Raw genomic sequence first — 20,731 nt, 5'->3', positions numbered from 1 at the left:
AGTGAGACAAAAATGCTGAAAATAATGCAAATTTACATTTTCAGTCCAGCAAACTTGAGAGACTTTAGCACAGACTGCAAGTACAGTAACCAAAGTTAAAGGGTGCCAGAAACAGATATATCACTCATCTAGCATAACATTTAAGGAGCCATTTTCTGTGTACTGTAGACTGAATAATGTTATCCTCCTTGGCATGAAAAATATTCTATGTATATGGTGAAATTGAATCTACTAAAAAAGAAAATTTTGATTCAAGTACAGAAAATAGCAGCGTTCAACTTCAGAAAGTATGCAAGTTCCAAGATCATTCTTTTAGAACAAGGTAAGTACGCAAGATGAATAACAATATAGAGATTTTTGACTGTTTTAGCATTATACAGTGTCATAATGTCACAAGTTTATAGGAGTTGTTTCTACACAGTGTTCACTGTTCTTTCTCTATGAGGTGAATCTTGTCATGTATCGACAGAACTTAATACAGGGAAACTTCTGGTAAGAAAATGTAACATGTCTAGCCTGTTCCCATATCCTTGTTCCATGTGATTTCTGCATTGATGTGTAGTTATGTAACAGACTAAACCCAAGAAGTTCTCAACAGCCTAAAAGTTAAATGCACATTCATATAATTCACCTTTGGTATAGCTTACATGGTTTATAAGAAATGAGGTAATTAGTAATTCAATGTTTCTTCAACCTCGCCTATGTATGTCTAGCAAAATGTGTACTCTCCTTACAGTGGCGACGGAAATGGGTGCGGAGAGAGTCACACAATGTTTCTCCAGAGATATCTGTATCAGGAAGTAAAGGCAGGATTTGCATCCTGTTTACATACATGTAAAGGAAACTGAATAGTTAATGATAAGATACAGTGCATGAGTGAAGATGTTAAGTTTAATGTTACACTTTTTAAGTGTCCCAAATACCAGTTTGGTAAAATAAATGTTTCATATAACTAAAATTCTCACTCCTCTCCAATCACTCTGCTCCGCTCCGCTCCCATCAACTCACTCCACTCCACTCTCCTCCCCACTCCACTTAAATCCAGTCATTCCAGTGTAGGAAAGATGTAGAAAATCTAGCCTGTCCACAGGACTGGCTGGTCACATTTTTACCAGTCCTGCCAAAATCTAGCCTGTCCTCCAATTATCAATAAAACACCATTTCAAGACTTAAAACTGGTTTGTTTTATTTTAAGCTATAATTTAATGTGCACACACAGAGCTTGGACTGTAAAATCTCTCCTAGTGGAATCATCTGATTATTCTAGTATCCTTTGGCAGTAAATATTCAAAAAGGGTATAATATAATAATGATTATGTCATTGGTTTGCTAAAACTGACCCGACATCAGGACGGACCAGATTTTTTTAACCCCCGTCCTCCACAAAAATTCACCCACTCTCGGACGTTGGGACAGGCTATCTTCCCTACACTGGTCATTCCCTCCACCCATTCCGCCCACTACGCTACTCTCACTACACCCTCTTCCCTCGCTCCACTCACTCCGCTCCAGTCACTCCACCCACTATGCTACTCTCACTAGACCCTCTTCCCTCACACCACCCACTCCTCTCAAGTCAACTCCACTCCACTTCTCTCACTCACTCACTCATTCCCCAACCCATCCACGCACTCTCTCATTTCACTTGCACCACCCACTCCTCTCCACTCCGCTCTTGTTCAATCCACTCAGTTGGCAACTGCCATTCCAAGTTATTCAAAGTACTTTCCATGTTCTTAAGTATGTTGGTGGCCATTTTCTTGAATGTTTTTGATGTAGTTAGTTAATGCAAACATGGTACATTGATTATGTCTTTCTGTTTTCTTCACAGTACAACACCACACCACACTTTGTACGAAGCAGTGAAAGAAGCATGTCATTTTCTGATTGAGAAATTCAAGAACTTGAATTACAAGCATCTCAACAATGAAAGTTCAGAAATGGAGTCCATCCCAAGTGTTTGTGACTGTACTGAGTTTGGATACAGAGGGCAGAAGGGCAAGAAGGGTTATGTTAATATCTAACTCTGTAACTGGAAAAGTGTAAATGGAGGAATGACTGAAAAAATGACTTTTAAAGCTTTGCAGATGCCATATCTTCATTATATTTCAAAGTTACCATGTGCAGATTTACATGTAAGAAATGGAAATACACTAAGCTGAAATTTTAATTTGTAACTATTTTTATTAATCACATGCATGCATTTGACCAGAAATGGGATAATGCCTTTAAAATCTACAGTTTATGGAATTTCAAGAAGTTTTCTTTACTGAGGATAGGAAATAGCATTTCAAACCTACAAGTAAACTATTAATGTACTGGGTCTATAATACAAATGTTTAGAGATTTTTAACTATTATTATTAACCACGTGCCTTTGACCAGAAGTGGGATAATGCCTTTAAAACCTACAGTTTATGGAATTTCAAGAAGCTGTCTTGGCTGATGATATAGATTAACATTACAAACCTCTGAGCAAAGTATGAATGTACTAGGTCTATAATTCTATTTTATAGATATTTTTAACTATTATTATTAACCACGTGCCTTTGACCAGAAGTGGGATAATGCCTTTAAAACTTACAGTTTATGGAATTTCCAGAAGCTGTCTTGGCTGATGATAGGAAATAGCATTCCAACCCTACAAATAAACTATTCATGTACTGGGTCAATAATTCAAATTTTCAGAGATTTTGAACTATTATTATTATTCACGTGCCTTTGACCAGAAGTGGGATAATGCCTTTAAAACCTACAGTTTATGGAATTTCAAGAAGTTATCTTGGCTGATGATAGCAAATAGCATTTCAAACCTACAAGTAAACTATTATTGTACTGGGTCAAAAATTCAAATGTTCAGAGATTTTTAACTATTATTAGGTATCAGATGCATTTGACCAGAAGTGGGATAATGCCTTTAAAACCTACAGTTTATGAAATTTCCAGAGGCTGTCTTTGCTGATGATAGGAAATAGCATTCCAAACCTACAAGTAAATTATTAATGTACTGGGTCAATAATTCAAATTTTCAGAGATTTTTAACTATTATTAGTTATCATATGCATTTGACCAGAAGTGGGATAATGCCTTTAAAACCTACAGTTTATGGAATTTCCAGAAGCTGTCTGGGCTGATGATATAGATTAGCATTACAAACCTCTGAGCAAATTATGAATGTACTGGGTCTATAATTCTATTTTACAGAGATTTTAACTATTATTATTAAGCACATGCCTTTGACCAGAAGTGGGATAATGCCTTTAAAACCTACAGTTTATGGAATTTCAAGAAGTTCTCTTGGCTGATGATAGTAAATAGCATTTCAAACCTACAAATCAACTATTAATGTACTGGGTCAATAATTCAAATTTTCAGAGATTTTTAACTATTATTATTAATCACGTGCCTTTGAGCAGAAGTAGGATAATGTCTTTAAAACCTACAGTTTATACAATTTCAAAATGGTATCTGGGCTGATGATATTGAATGACATTTCAAACCTGTGAGCAAATTATGAATGTACTGGGTCAACAGTTCTTATTTTCAGAGACTTTTAACTGTTATCATGAATGACATGCCCTTTGCCCAAAGTGGGATAAAGCCTTTAAAACTTACAGTTTATAGAATTTCAAGATTTCCTCTGAGCTTATAGTGGTAAATAACAATTCCAACTTGTAAAAGCAAATTCTGAATGAAATAATAGTATAGCATTAATAATGAAATAGTAATAATGATACTCACATGTCCTTAACCAAGTGTGGGAATATGCCTTAAAAATCTACAGTTGGATGTATTGTATGAGAAGGGTTGATTGTTAGCACACTATTAATGTATTAGTGATTTGCATGTAGTAACCTTTAGTATTTTGAGGGAAACAGTGATTGTGCAATGTTTGATTTTTGTCTAAACTGTGTGCTGTGCGTGATGCCCTTTGAAGGGTGATAGTTATTTGACTCAAAGCTGAATGGGTGTGAGTGTGTAAAACTGTTAGGTTCATGTTATATCTATCTGGTAAAGTTATTATGGCTTTCTTATTCCTTGTTGTGACAATATCTGCTTGAGTAAAGTTGAAAATTACAGTTATCGAATCTAAAGATTCCTCATGGCTGTTGATAGTATTTAGTCATATGTGAAACTTGTGAAACAGAGTCTACATGCAACAGGTCAATATTGACAATGTTTAGAGATTTTTGTAACTATTTTTACTATTCATATGCCCTTAATTAGATAAAGGAAAACAACTTTAAAATCTGATGATAGTAGATCATATTTCAGACATGTAGAAAGCAGACTATGAAAGCAAATAGGCCATTAATTAGTACAACTTTAAGAGAGTTAACTTGATTTAATCCTGGTATGCCTTTGACCAGGAGAGGGATAATGTCTCCTAAGTCTAATACTAACAGAATAATCTGACATTTAAAAATTGTGGGCTGAATCTTGAACAGGACAATATCTTTTTATTTTCAGAGAATCTGTACAATATTAGTATAATACATACAGGTTCAACCAGAAGAGGGATAACACCATAAAATTACAATCAATGGAATCTTCTGATTTCAATTTGGCTGCTCATAGCAAATCACACTTCATATTTAAGAGCACACTGGGCTGATCTACAGTACTAATTTTAAGAGATTTGTTTAATAGTTTGTGTTTGAAGTGGAACAAGTTTAAAATCTATATTTTAATGGAATTTATTATTTTCTTTTGGGTTCTTATACTTCATACTTATGGGCAAAATCTAAAAGCAGTCGGGCAATATTGCATGTCTTAATTTCCTTGACTACATTTATCACACAAATTCCCTAATCCAAAGCTGGCATAAATTGTTTTGCTTGCTTGTTGTTTGTTGCTACACAATATTCTAGCTACATGATATCTGTAAATAACTGAGTTTGTACCAGACAATCCAGTTATTGAGATCATAAGCAGCCACACATGCAATCATTGAGACTTGATTCTAAACAATGACTAAGTCATTGAGCCTGACAACCATATCCACATCAGGTAGCATTGGTTTCTGGGCAAAACTACACACAAAAAGGTAAATATGAAGGCATCATTTACCTTGACAGTTTCATCTCAGTAACAATATGTCATCAAAGAAGCTTCAGCTGCTTGGCCTTCTAACACAATGAGCAGATGACCTTTTCAAGCAAATTGTGAAGGGGGGACAACTCTAACCGCTAATTAGTTCAGCAAATATAATGTTATTGATGACAATGCATGGAATAACAAGTTCAAGCTGCTATGAAGGGCTCAGTGAATTTCCCATTTATATCAAGCTGACCAGGAAGGGGATTTTCAAAGGAACATTAAAGAAACATTTTTGGATAATTTCTACACCATCATTTTTCTTCAAAGTTATAACTATAGCCTTCTGAGATGGGGCACAAACTCTCCCACTTTTTTCATTCTGAAGTAATTATGCCTTGTATGTCTGGTGTCTGTTACATGTACACAATAATGATGAAAGCTATAAATGATCATTACTGGCAAATCTTATATGCTAATAGCAGTAATATTAACACAACATTACTTGGAGGCTAAACATGTTATAAAAATAGGGAGCCACTAACTGCTTAGGGGGCCATGTGAACATTTGGGGATGAGAACTTTAACTGGACCTTTCATTCAGCATTATCAGCATAGTATTATGTGTGATGGCGTGTTACTGAATACACCCTACCATTATAAATAATAGATCACCACTCTTTTTACAGTGTCATGAATGTGTACATGAACTTGTATATTTTCCAGTATTTCATAAGAAATATTCTCTGAAAAGTATGACCAAGCAACATACCAATCTCTTATATACTCTCACAAATGGCATAACACAAATAACTTAAATCCCAAAACAAACTTGAATTGTTATACATACATACCCATCAAGAATGGATGTAACATCATTAAAAAAATAATTATGACATAATTTAATTTTCTTTTATTCCCCGTTCTTTTTAAAAGAAACTATTTACTGTATTATTACATAAAACACTGCAAAATGGCCAGGCTTGCCGATATTTAGATAGAACTTACTATATGTTTACACATATTAGCATAATTATTAAACTATAAAATCAAAATCCAATACCATTCACATCATATATTTTCTGGTTCTATTTGTGGGCATAAACATATATTGTTAAAAGGAATAATTAGCTATATTTTAAAAATATCATTAGATATTGCAAGAAAGTCATATTTCAAGTTGAGCAGTAACCATTTCTGGGAATGAATGAATCATTATGAATAAAAATGAATGAAAACACCTGACACCTAAATTCAGCATCCACAACCAGGAACATTAATTGGTCGCTCACTTCTTTTTTTAAGCTAGTAGAGTAATTACAGTAAAGCGTATGAAAAATGAATTCTATTTCGTTTCAGTTTCACGTTTCTACATTTTCTTCGCTGCTATATTTAGCTATTATGGCGGACATCGACTATGGAGCACTGCCATTGGCATTTTTGCGATCAGTAGTTAAAATAAAGGACACGAGTTGTGCAGCTGATTTTGATCTTAATAATTGTTTGTCGATATGCATAGTTGACAGTAAGACGTATAATTCTCAATATTAGTTATCCCAGTTCTGGTCGCATCACATGGGAACCGTACAACCCATGTAAACAAACATTATATTTACATATCCACATTTGTCAACTGCACATGGTTTCGAGGTATGAGTGGATGTAATATGATTGTGATTGCTCTGAATAAGGTAAACGGAAGTTGTACGGCACAAACGCATTCGTCGCCACTCGCCCCTTTCCGTAACCTCAAAGAAGACCTGTCCAGGAATAACACGAATTGGTCACGAATGTAACTAACGGAGGTACACACCTTTTGCGGCAATTAACATAATTATTGAATGACACTGGAGTAAAATTAATAACTATCTAGATCATGTCCACATATCCAAAGACCATGTTTTATTAAAGTGTTAGTGTTTCCTAAGGGTGTGGGTTCGAATCTCGTACTAGAACCTGTACTTTACAGAGAAAGTGTAACCCCAAAATGAAGCATGTGTTCCACAACTATGTTATCATCCAAAACAGGATTTCCTGTTACGCGCACTGACATTCAAAATGGCGACGCCCATCAATGTTAAACTGCCATAGTGAGAGGGCAATAGATAAATTGTTGGGGTACAAAACCGGTTTTCAAACATTTGATTTTGTTAAAATAATCGCATTTTCCATTAAATGAATTAAAGTGATTATTGATATATAAGTCATGCCGCGAGGGCACCTTGAAAATATTTCAAGTGCCATTTTAATATTTACCGTACCATGGGAAGCAAAATAATGTCCTAAAAATAAGCAAAACATCAAAATAATTCGTCAGAGTTTTCTTCAATCTACTCGACTTGCTCATAAATATGTGAAAAAGCAACTGAATTAGTGACCTTTTTAACATGCTGAATGACTTTATTTTGTCGAACACTCAGACGAAGAATACCGACTGCTGAAACAGACCAAAGTTGTTATCTTGTGTATGAGTGAGTGAGTTTAGTTTTTACGCCGCCTTTAGCAATACTCCAGCAATATCACGGCGGAGACACCAGAAATGGGCTTCACATTGTACCAATGTGGGGAATCGAACCCGAGTCTTCGGCGTGACGAGCGAACGCTTGCACTAGGCTACCTCACCGCCCCTCGTGTCTATGATTCAGGTGAAGTTCAGTATGTTCAGCTACAGACGCCTCAGAAATATACCAATTAGCCAAAAGGCTTTCTACAAAAGAAATAAATTGTACAAACAAACTATTTTAACAATAATTGTATTTAGTTTGTTGATTTCAAAAGATTGAAACATTGTTAATGGTATTATTATGGAATGTGTGTCATTGTTAAATTTACTTGTGATTCCTTGAATCTTCGATTCTTATAGTTATTAGCATTCAGGTAAGGGTTCAACTTCATTGTCTTGTGATTGTCACGATTTGTTCATGGCGGTTCTCAAAGAGTCCTCTTTGTGAAATGTGAAACATACTTGCCAAAAGCCCTGCAACTGGGGCTTGAAACGCAAAACACTGTCATCAGGGTATATGTTTTAACTGAAAGGTCTTAGCTCTGTAGAAAAGTACATAGTGCTAAGACCCCCGTCAGTGACATTATAAACCTTGGTACCAGTTTTGTTGGGTTTTTTTGCATACAAAACCCTTGTGTGCCAATGTTCATCTTTTGTCAAACGTTTCTGGAAGAGATACCCTTTACTGAGACAAACATGGCATGGACATTATAGTAAAACAATTAAGGTCAATTATCATGATCAAAATATATGTTAGTTTAGATATTTAAAGAACAAAATTACTTTTTGCCAACTACATAAACACCCAAATGTTATTTCATTTTAAAGAAAAGTGGCTTGTTATGACTACAACAGGTTTTGCAATATGGCTGCTCAGTTTCATTTGTTCAGTTTAATGTCCTGGTACTAATAAAAGGAGGCTAGTGAGAATAACATCGCGAACATTTCACTATTGTAAATAAAGAAACTAGAATCTATATGTTGAGTCTCATTTTCATATCGCAGCAAAGGACACAAGAAATTGGCTTCAAACATTGTATATGTTCGGTGGCAGGCGACCCTGTGTATCAGGCCGGAAAGCCACATTTCAAAATGACTATTGCCGGAAGGCCGCATTTTATCTAGACCGGTATCTAATTTAAGGAATATAAGATGTACACGTTCAGTTGTGTGATATTATTGTTATATGTTATATACCTATTAGTATATCATATTGTGCTAAGTAAAGTAACAAATCCTGTTGTGATCTGAATAAAATTATGAGGAAACATGTCTTGTTTTGTTAAATACGGTAACCTGTTTGAAACATTAAACATGTTTTCACAGCATAACCAGGAGAGCCAGATTCCATGTTCACGCAAACATAACTATTGCCGGGAGCCCAAATCAATTTTGGCTATCTGTTTCGAAATGTAATTTCCCCGGCCTGTAACCGAATAGACTATTAAGACTTTGGATCTTTCTTAACAAGTGTTTGTACTTCGATCGAAAACACAAATCTGTGAACACATAATTGTATCAATTGTAACAAGATCTACATTCTCTCAGTGTGGCGCGTATGCATGTCCTACTACACACATGTTGTACTGTTGGCCTCGTGGCCATATATACGTAATAAAGGATGATGATAGAAAGCAATAGACGTCTTTGTTATCAATATAAAGCGCCTACCTCAAATCAAAAGCAAAAAGGATAAAGGTGTGAAAACAGACGCTGTACTTTCGGAAAAACTGTACTTGTTTAATATGCAACAAATCTTAATTCAGATCTTACACTGCAGCATTGTCGTATTTTGAGATGCATTCGTTTATTCCTTGAATATGTTGGGAGTACGCATGGGAAATCAGGAATTGAAGCAAGAATACAGGGAATTAAAATATAGAGGAATTGCATTGATTTGGTAAATACAACAGAAATTAGCAAAGTTTTCGTGCTATGTGACGCCATGACCGACACAAAATACATCAGTTAAAACTGTATTTATTGGAATATCTGACCGCTCCTCAAGGTTACAAAGAAAAAAAAACTAGAAAACCAACATACATTTCTGACCACATATATCTATTTGTACATACTATCTCCTGCATCAAAGTCCCAGTTGTCGGTGAACGCCATTGGGTAAAAGTGGGTCACCAGTAGTGATACGGGTTAAGACTTCCGCCCGTTTTGGATAAAAGCCTTAACGTAAAGCCTAACCCCTAAACCTAACCCAAAACCCTCGAAATAATCCTAATGAACAAAAATACATTTCAAGCGGGGTAACGGGCGGAGCTCATACCGTGATTCGGGCGTCAGAGTACCCTGTCGTATTGCCATTCTCTGTTCGTCATGGGGGTGTAAGCCCGGACTCGCCTGGTCCGTCGGGGGTCTCTTAGTTCACGCAACAACAGGGTTCCACTATACACACCGCCCACTTTTGAAGTCCACCTCTTTAATGCAACGTCAACACAAGAAAGGGTAGGCGTGTCACACAGTGGGGAAACAGTGTGACGGCGATTCGCCTAGGTCCATTGGCAAGCCCGCACCTACTCTACCCGTGTTAATGGTATCATTCGTTTAAATAGTTCGATACATTGAACATTGACCTGAACTTGATCACATGTTCCAATGCATCATTTTGATTCGTTAAAAAGCATATCTGATAATGGTCTCATAAGGTCTTGGCCTCGTGATTCACTGTTATCTAATACTTCAAGAGTCTTATGCATTCAGTTACTCACGATTATGTTCTGTATCTCTTGATATGCTACAATGCAGCGATAGCAGCCATCACGAAATAACCGCATTTCTCAAAATGGGCTTGTGTAATTTTTTACAAGGAATAGACCAAATTTAAGCTGTTTCTAACTCAAGAAAATGTGCTTGCTGTACAGTATAATGTAAGGCTTTATACATTTGACAAATATTCAGCTATTGATCAACCCAGATATGGCAACTTATCTTCGTGTTATTTAAATAATGCCCTCTTGTGACATATCCCAATTGTATAGATCGATGTGCTTATGATGCTGATCACTGGATTGTCTGGTCCAGACCCGACTATTTACAGACCGCCGCCATATCTGGAATATTGCCGAGTGCGGCGTTAAACAATAAACCAACCAAAATCGATCGAGTAAGAATTTCTCAAAATAGGTGTTATGCAGTCGAGCTAAAATGTCTGACTGGCTCTATCTCATTCGTCACACGTCCTTTCCGTAACCTCCAAAGAAAACTCGTCCCCGTCTCTATCATTTTTCTTCCCAGAGGTTACTCCTACGTAACCTTCCTAAGGGTTTGTTGACAAGTGTAACCTCTGTTCTAATACGACCCTTTCATGGTGCGAGTGTTCTGATTCGTGATTTGCTGGAATCAGATTTAGTTGTGCAATCAGTAATGTTGTTTCAGAAGTGACCTACGCCATCCGGCTTGCCGGAATGACACGAGTAGTTACGAATGGTAACGGCGGATCAATGGCCTCTCTTCACCCATACGAGTCTGCTTGTAGGTCACGGAAAGAGGCGAGTAGTTACAAATGCTCTTCGCCCCTCGCATTCGTGACCAACTCGTATTATTCCGGGACAAGCCGAATAGCGAGTCGTGCCCCTCTGGAAGGATTTCATACATTCGAGACCAACTCGTGTTATTCCGGGACAAGCCGAATAGCGAGTCGTGCCCCTCTGGAAGGATTTCATACATTCGTGACCAACTCGTATTATTCCGGGACAAGCCGAATAGCGACTCGTGCCCCACCACTGTAAGGATTTCATATTGGCGCATGAACATCAGAACTACTTTACACAAGAACGAGAGTTGGTCGATTTCATGTGACTGTGCAAAATTTGGTTTTGTTGCAATTATTAGATTTTCTGTTTGTGAGCTATTCATCGGTTTCAAATGAAATCAAACGGACTGTTGTTACATACAGATATAATATTATTGTTTTGAAACTCGTAGCGATTTATGATTGCATTTCCTAAAACTGCTGGGAAGCGCACGTACGATCCACCACAACAAACCCGCAAGATCGTCAGAAATGTTGGACAGTGTATTTGAATCTCTCACCGTTAATCGCATGATTCTTTTCAAAACTTCACATAAGACAATTTTTAGCACAATTCTATTAGCTGTTAGCTAAGTTCTTAGTACTTTCAATATGACGATACATATTTTTTCATGCAATTTGTTAAAACAAACACATATTGTCATAATCGATTTTTTAAACAATAAGGTAGTAGCTGGGATTATTTTAAATCAAAGCACAGCCAGCGTCATCATTACGCACGTTCTGATTGGTTTGTCGTATTTTCGCACATAACAAGCATCGAGAGGGGACGAGTCCCTCTTGGAGGTTACGGAAAGGGGCCAGTGGGTACGAATGCACCCCCTCGTTGACTACGGACAAGCTAACCATTAAATGTGTTAAGCGTCACATCAATAAAACATCTTGTCGATTGATTTTGCGAGAACTGGGAACATGGCCGTATTAGAACAGAGGTTACGTAGGAAGATATGACAGGAGTAACCTCTGTGGGAAGAGAATGAGGGATTACGTGAAACTCTGGTTTCACACATTCCCCTGTAACATATATAATTCTGTTCTGTTCTATAGGGCTTCACTATTGGCTTGACACGTGCGTGCGTGTTAAAAGAGAAGCTAGTGCTGTTATTGAAGAGATAGGTTTCCAAGTTAAAGTACATCAGTATATCATCCAGTACCCAGGTAGAAGATCAACCAATATCGTGTTGGTAAGTTTCGGGGTAATTGCTGATTGGTCAATATTTTCAGACTTCTTTCACCTCCCTTAGCTGTAAACAAAGATGGTCACCGCAATTAAGTGATTATTGCTGACAAGTTTCAGTTTGTTACAGCAATATAAAAGTTTACAAGAAACGGTGAAACTTATATTTTGCAGAATTTAATGCAATAAATGTTAGCACTACTTTTTTATGTGCTTGTTTTTTATGGCGTAATGGTGTCACTCACTCACTCACTCTTCCATCACTCATGTTCGCTTGGATGTATTCATACGCAATTCTTCAAATAAACTTGTTACAGGTGTAGGGCTGAAACGGTTACATTGGTACTCGAGTACTCATCCAAGAAGAATTTTCTCCCCTCACTCCACGTGTAGTTGTGTCAGCCTCGGCATGGCAGAGCAATCACGCTCCAAAGTTTGGAGTTGTATGTAAACCTGTGTCATTTATTCATGCCATTAGGTCATGCAATTGATAACTAGTATGAGAATGCAACATAGTAAATGGTGTTGATTACGTAAGAACGTGCCCATTGTTTATTTCTAATTCAATGAGCTTCAAATATAATGTACGCATACCATAACAACACTTGGATAGTCAAATGGGATCATTATGTTTTTAAAGAACACACTTTTAACATTTTAAAATTTGTACCTGAAACAAAGACGCAGCCTCGATGACGAGTACTCAAGTACTCGCCAGTAGCTGAAGATGAGTACTGGAGTACTTTCAATTACTATCCGTTTCAACCGTAGTCAGGTGACGTTTCGTTTCTAATTCTCTTGAACGACAAATTAAGATAGATAGAATCTCCCTAGTGTCTCACGAGAGATATGTATTTTAGCTGTGTAATGTTTTGATTCATTGTCACAAAGCCAACGTGTGGTTGAGAAAGATGTGCGTGTTGCCAGGGTGCACAAGGAGCTGGCGAAATGGGAACAAGGTCTGAGGTCTGAGATCGAACTGAAGGACAAAAAGTCCCAGGTGTTGCAGGAAGAGAAGGATGCAAATATCTTGCAGGTAGGTCTTGCAAATGTCTGTATAGAATTGTGTGGACTTGTGGTCCTAATTTCGAGGAGGTGACTACACCTCATTTGCATATCGGATTGGAGTTGGTCCTTATGGTGGTTTCAAGGTGACATACGGTATATGAATGCGTTGGTCTGATACCCAGTGATATTGTTGAGTAAAAATTAAAATTTTGTATGAGATATTGTTTGATGAAATATTCTTGGATGTAAGCTTCCACTGCTGGTGAATTAATTGTGCATACTATACATATTTTGCACATAAAGTTTGAATGATCCTCACCTCGATTACGACTGCCCAGCCAGCTGGCCTGGGGAGTCAGAAGTAAGAAGGAAATGGGTCGTCTCAAATACTTCGAAATAATTTGGCATATATCACAAACATGTTTTCATTACATATTTAGGGGATCATGTATGCTCTGACGATATGGTTCATTCAGGGTCGTGTTATAGACGAGGTGGATAGATTAGCCTTGATTTGGAGAGGAGGGGTGCTCCTTTAAGTGTGGTCGCACTATACGCAGTGATGTGTGGTATTAGGTCAGTTGGTCAGACTAGCTGACTTGGTGATCGTTTTGTTATGGTTGCCTGTGCTGGGTACCAATGAGGTTCCCTGACGAAATCCCTTCTGAAGGGCGTGCTGATCATTGTGGGGAATTAGCTCAGAACAGTGTCCAAAGTCACAAGAAGCTAATTACAATTTTAGGCCACACTAATTCTATTTCTTGTTTGTTTTACGATCCGCTGGTCATATTTTTCAAGAATAAGAAAAATCAAAACTAATTTTCCCTGCTAAAAATTAAAATCCTAATGTTTCTATGGGCAAAAAATGTAAACTTACAAAAAGATATTTTTCATTGTTTTTTCCCCATATACACTTCATAAATTGCCAAAAGTAAAATACTTTTTGGTATTTAAAAGGAATATTACTTCTTCTGAGGACAAATATCAGTAAAATCAGAAATAAAATTGGTCTGGCCTTTACTAACAAAAACAGAATAACACAGGGTGGCCACAGAGTCATTACAACCCTCTGGGCTATGGGCCAGAGCTAACCTGCGTTGGGAGAGTCTAAACATTTGATTTCCTAACTATTTATCTAGAATTGAACAATAAAAGGTCACGAATCGTTGATGATACAAAATGGGCGTGCCCTATAATAACCAATGAAATGACAAGACTGAGTACTTAATCCTGCTAATCCTAATTCAACTGGCTCTAATCTTGTTGACTCATTTACTGGACGCTTGGATGATTATAGTATAGTAGACACGCTTACTGTGGGTTAAATCTTAATGAGCCTAAATTGAAGTGTCTAATATAGGTGATGACATGTTTACCTTATAAAATAAATCATGGCAATTTATGAAACAGTGTAGACATAGTTTTGTCGTACTAAAAGTAAGTCTAAAAGATAAATCCTTATTACCTTTAGGCTAGGATGTATCTAGAACCATCTTTTAAACTACGTAGACTTATACCTTTTCAACGGTATGTGTCTGAGATGAATTTTATACTTTTGACAGGAGTCTTTCTCTTGGCTATTACTAAGTATGATGAAACTAATATTCTATAATTATATTTTCCTAATATCTGAATCTTAACATATCTTGTAGTGGTAATAATTAATACTGAATTTTAGTATAAATTACTACTCCATAATAGTATGTCAAGGTACCCTGGTACCATATATCATTACTCATATAGTCAACCACTGGCTTGTTCTAGCCCTGATTATTTAGGGGCTGCTGTCATGTCAGCAGATAAAGGGCTGTATGTACTTCGATTAAATATATGCAAATGATACGAACAACAGTAATGGCGTACGGTCTCAGGACCATTTACAGACGTATATATCTGAAAAGTATTGTTTTGTCTATTGACATGTTTACACAAGAGTAGCAATGTTGTTGTGCATGTCTAAAGCGAAACACAAGATTACTTGATACTCCATTATTTTCCATTCAGTACTCTAAATGTACTCCTCAAGGTTTTCCAGTAATTCTATATTGAAAAAGGAGTATGTAATTCTGATGCTGAAAAATTATCTGAGCCCTGGGTTGCTGTCATACAGTTGGACCATTGCTGATTATGCTCATAGCAAGCACAATCACAAGGTTCTATGATTACAGCTTGCCAACACTTACAGTCCGTTTGCTTTCATTTGAGACTGATGAACTGCTCACTAACACAAAAATCTAATAATTGCAATAGAACCAAATTTTGTGATAGTCACATACGAAATCAACCGATCAACTCTGATGATTTCTCCTCATAATTTGGGGACACACCCAAATAATAAAGGTGTTTAACAAACGATCATATTTTTTGTTATTTTACGAGGGGCACCACTTGTTGGTAGAAAACGGCCAGGTAATCAATAAGTATGTGTAGTGAAATTTCAATTTGACACGTGCAACTCGCAGACTTGAACTATGTGTGGTATGCATGTTCAATGTGATATGCATGATCTTTCTTTGCATGATGTATCTGTGGTATGCATGTATACATGATCAGTGTGATATGCATGATCTATATATTGGTGTATATGTTGCATACATGATCCATGTGTGGTGTGTGGTATGCATGATCTACGTGTGGTATGCAAAATGTATGTGTGGCATGCATGAGTTGTATGTTATTCATGATCTACGTGTGGTATGCATAACTATGTGTGGTATGCATAATCTATGTGTGAACGCACATGGTCTGTGTGGTATGCATAATCTGTGTGTGGCATGAATGGTCTGTGGGTATGCATGATCTACGTGGTATGCATGATCCATGTGTGCATGTATCATCTATATGTGGCATGCATGATCTATGTGGGAGGTATGCATGATCTATATGTGGCATGCATGATCTATTTGTGGCATGCATGATCTATGTGTGGCATGCATGATCTATATGTTGCATGCATGATCCGTATGGTATGCATCATCTGTGTGACTTGCATGATCTGTATGGTATGCATGATATGTGTGTGGTATGCATGATCTGTGTGGCATGCATGATCTATGTGTGGTATGCATGATATGTGCGGCATGCATGGTCTGTGTGGTATGCATGATCTGTGTGGTATGCATGATGTATGCATGATCCATGTGTGGCATGTATCATCTATATGGCATCCATGATCTGTTTGGTATGCATGATTTATATCTGGTATGCATGATCTTTATCTGGTATGCATGATTTATGCGTGGTATGCATGATCTATGTGTGTTATTCTATATGTGGTATGCATGATGTATGTGCGTGTGTATGCATGATGTATGTGTGGTATGCATGATCTGTGTGGTATGCATGATCTATGTGCGTGGTATGCATAATCTATGTGTGGTATACATGATGGTATATGTGGCATGCATGATCTATGTGGTATGCGTATGATCTATGTGTGGTATGAATGATCTATTAGTGGCATGCATGATATCTGTGTGGTGCATGATCTATAATGTGTTGTATGCATGATCTATATGTGCCATGCATGATCTGTGTGTGGCATGCATGATATATGTGTGGTATGCATGATCATATACGGCATGCATGATCTATGTGTGGCATGCATGATCTGTGTGGTATGCAAGAGCCATGCGTGTGGTATCCATGATATGTGGCATGTATGGTGTTTACGACCTTTGTATGGTATGCATGATCAATGTGGCATGCATGGTGAATGCATTCTCTTATGTGTGATATGCATGATCTCTAAATTGCATGCATGATCTGTATGTTATTCATGATCTATGTGCGGTATGCATGATCTTTATGTGGTATGTATGAATCTATGTGTGGTATGCATGATCTGTGTGCTATGCATGATCTCTGTGGCATGCATGGATGAATTCATCTATGTGTGATATGCATGATCTCTATATTGCAATGCATGGTCTGTGTGTGGTATGCATGATCTGTGTGGCATGCATGGTGAATGCATGGTCTATATGTGGCATGCATGATCTATGTGTGGTATGCATGGTCTATATGTGGTATGTCCATTATCGAAGTATGCTGTCTGTTATCAAAATATGATCAAAGGAAGCCCAATCATTGTTAGATCTGAAAAACACAAAATATGGTATGCATGATCTACGTGTGGTATGCATGATCCATGTGTGGCATGTATCGTCTATATGTGGCATGCATGATCTATGTGGAGGTATGCATGATCTATATGTGGCATGCATGATCTATTTGTGGCATGCCGCATGATCTATGTGGCATGCATGATCTATATGTTGCATGCATGATCTGTATGGTATGCATCATCCAGTGTGACTTGCATGATCTGTATGGTATGCATGATATGTGTGTGGTATGCATGATCTGTGTGGCATGCATGATCTGGCGTGTGGTATGCATGATATGTGCGGCATGCATGGTCTGTGTGGTATGCATGATCTGTGTGGTATGCATGATGTATGCATGATCCATGTGGCGCGGCATGTATCATCTATATGTGGCATCCATGATCTGTTTGGTATGCATGATTTATATCTGGTATGCATGATCTTTATCTGGTATGCATGATTTATGTGTGGTATGCATGATCTATGTGTGTTATTCTATATGTGGTATGCAATGATGTATGTGTGGTATGCATGATGTATGTGTGGTATGCATGATCTATGTGTGGTATGCACAATCTATGTGTGGTATACATGATGTATATGTGGCATGCATGATCTATGTGTGGTATGTATGATCTATGTGTGGTATGAATGATCTATTAGTGGCATGCATGATATCTGTGTGGTGTGCATGATCTATGTGTTGTATGTATGATCTATATGTGCCATGCATGATCTGTGTGTGGCATGCATGATATATGTGTGGTATGTATGATCTATATACGGCATGCATGATCTATGTGGCATGCATGATCTGTGTGGTATGCAAGAGCTATGTGTGGTATCCATGATATGTGGCATGTATGGTGTTTGTAATGACCTTTGTATGGTTTGCATGATCAATGTGTGGCATGCATGGTGAATGCATTCTCTATGTGTGATATGCATGATCTCTAAATTGCATGCATGGATCTGTATGTTATTCATGATCTATGTAGAAGCGGTATGCATGATCTTTATGTGGTATGTATGAATCTATGTGTGGTATGCATGATCTGTGTGCTATGCATGATCTCTGTGGCATGCATGGATGAATTATCTATGTGATATGCATGATCTCTATATTGCATGCATGGTCTGTGTGTGGTATGCATGATCTGTGTGGCATGCATGATGAATGGGCGGTCTATGTGTGGCATGCATGATCTATGCGTGGTATGCATGGTCTATATGTGGTATGTCCATTATCGAAGTATGCTGTCTGTTATCAAAATATGATCAAAGGAAGCTCAATCATTGTTAGATCTGAAAACACAAAAATATGACAGTTTTATTCTTGAACGACCGTACTTATCAAATAATGGCAACTCCTATTTTCAGACAAGAGCAGCTTGCTGAGGCAATGCAGAAGCTGAGAGATGATGTTCGCCACAAGTATGACAATGAAACAATCGGTCAGAAGGCTCTTCAAGCTGAGCTGTATACCAAGATTGGCACAGGAGTTGTGTCTGCAGTAAAAATTCAAGTTTACGATTTGGCTGAGTCAGAACTGACGATTACACATCACTTCTGCTGAGGAACATGTGAAGAACATACTTCAAGACCATGTTAATATCGACTGTTAATCATTCTGTCAATTTCTCAAAAATTCCTTTCCTTCTGTGATGATTTAAAGTGGACTTGTAAGATGGAGGACCCTTTGGGATTTCTATTTTTTAGCGGAGTGAGTATGGTTTTATGCCACTTTTAGCAATATTTCAGCAATAGATCATGGCGGGGGACACAGAAATTATTTCACACATTGTACCCATGTGGGAAATTGAACCCGGGTCTTTGGTGTGATGAGCCAACGCTTTAACCATTTCAGGACTACCCCACCGCACTCCAAATTTTTAGGGGCAGTGGTGTGGGCTTGTGGTGAAAGCGTTACCTCACGCTGATGGCCTGGATTCGATTCCTCACATGGGTACAATGTGGAACCCATTTCTAGTGTCCCATGCTGATATTGCTAAAATCAGCATAAAACCATAATCACTCACTCACTCTAAATTCTTAATCTTGAAATTAAAATTTGTACCATTTCAATATCATCATTTGGATCTTTTATCCCAAATCTTTTATTCCAAATAAGAGATATGACTTTATTTCATATGGCAATACTCATGTTATTTCACATCTCATTGCTGTTGTCATGATGACATTGTTTTGTCTCTACACAAAATTTCAACAGTCCATATTGTCCATTTACTACTGTTATAACTTTTAAGGATTACAGTTTATTTTAGCCTTTGGTTATAATTTATATTCCAGCTTACCCAAGTTTTATTTTGGATATTTGGTTGAACACAAGCAGGATCTATTCTTTTCTCTTTTACACATTTTATACATGGACCTGTTGATATGAATTAAATTCCTTAATGATTTTAACTGGCACAGAAACTAGTGTCTGTCAGAAATATTTTGTAACCATTTTGTTGTCTCATTTGTTATTTTAAGTGATATTTGTACATAGTTATACTGTTTTTGTGTTATATTCATAGTGATAGTTTTTGTGAAAACATTATCTGTGATGGGATTCTATTTACAGTTGTCCAGAAAAATCACTGGCATTTTATTTAAGTCATCTGTCATCTCTACTTCTTCATTGACGTGATTTGCTAAAAATTATTGTCATATTTGGCCAGGGTTATTTTGTATTTTGACTTTTTCATGTCCCCTGACTAAAATGGCAATGTGCGGAAATACTTACATTAAGCATGCAGATACACAAATCATTCTCGATTTAGAGGTAATAATAATAATAATAAATAACATAATAATGACTATTTTGTATAGCGCGGACTTTCACCACACACAAGGGCAATGCTCAAAGCGCTGAAGAGTCACGGTTCATATGTAAAGGAAAATACAAGGATTTATAAAACAGTGTGAAAAAGGTGTGTGTTTGAGTCTGTTTTTGAAGCGTGGCAGAGTTAGTACTAGTTTTAGATCAAGAGGCAGAGAGCCGCAAAGGGTAACAGCTGCATACTGAGAGGACTTTGCACCAAACAATTTGAGTTTATAAGTAGGTAAAAGGTAGCTTAAGAATTGGGCCTAAATTTTGATATACTTCTCACCCTTTTCCAAAACGGAAACCTACAACAATATACTGTTGACAATGGGACATATGAAACATCCTAATATTTTTACCAAATTTAGGGCAAATCCCCTCCCGAAGCAAAACAAAGTCTGTTAACGTTTTAGTATTGACAGAAAATTGCGTTTTAAGGATGGTCTAATATGACCAAACAAAGCAAAATCATTATTCCGTACAAGTATGAAAAGATTGCTAAATGCCCTGTCAGGTAGATGTTT

General features: G+C 37.2%; 1 protein-coding gene across 1 annotated transcript in view; it reads right to left on the bottom strand.

The window, feature by feature from the left end:
- LOC124260073 (serine/threonine-protein phosphatase 6 regulatory ankyrin repeat subunit C-like) overlaps positions 1-10,002 on the bottom strand; it is a 52,322-nt gene extending 42,320 nt beyond the window's left edge. The window contains 1 exon segment of the mRNA XM_046694324.1: positions 9,818-10,002. The gene's annotated coding sequence lies outside the window, so the exon portion shown is untranslated.
- Positions 10,003-20,731: the final 10,729 nt, after the last annotated feature.

Source organism: Haliotis rubra, unplaced genomic scaffold, assembly GCF_003918875.1.
Source record: "Haliotis rubra isolate DU_JTF1 unplaced genomic scaffold, ASM391887v1 Scf1186, whole genome shotgun sequence".
Classification (NCBI taxonomy): domain Eukaryota; kingdom Metazoa; phylum Mollusca; class Gastropoda; order Lepetellida; family Haliotidae; genus Haliotis; species Haliotis rubra.
The sequence above is the reverse complement of the archived record's forward strand: the minus strand, read 5'-3'. Positions and strand labels throughout refer to the sequence as shown.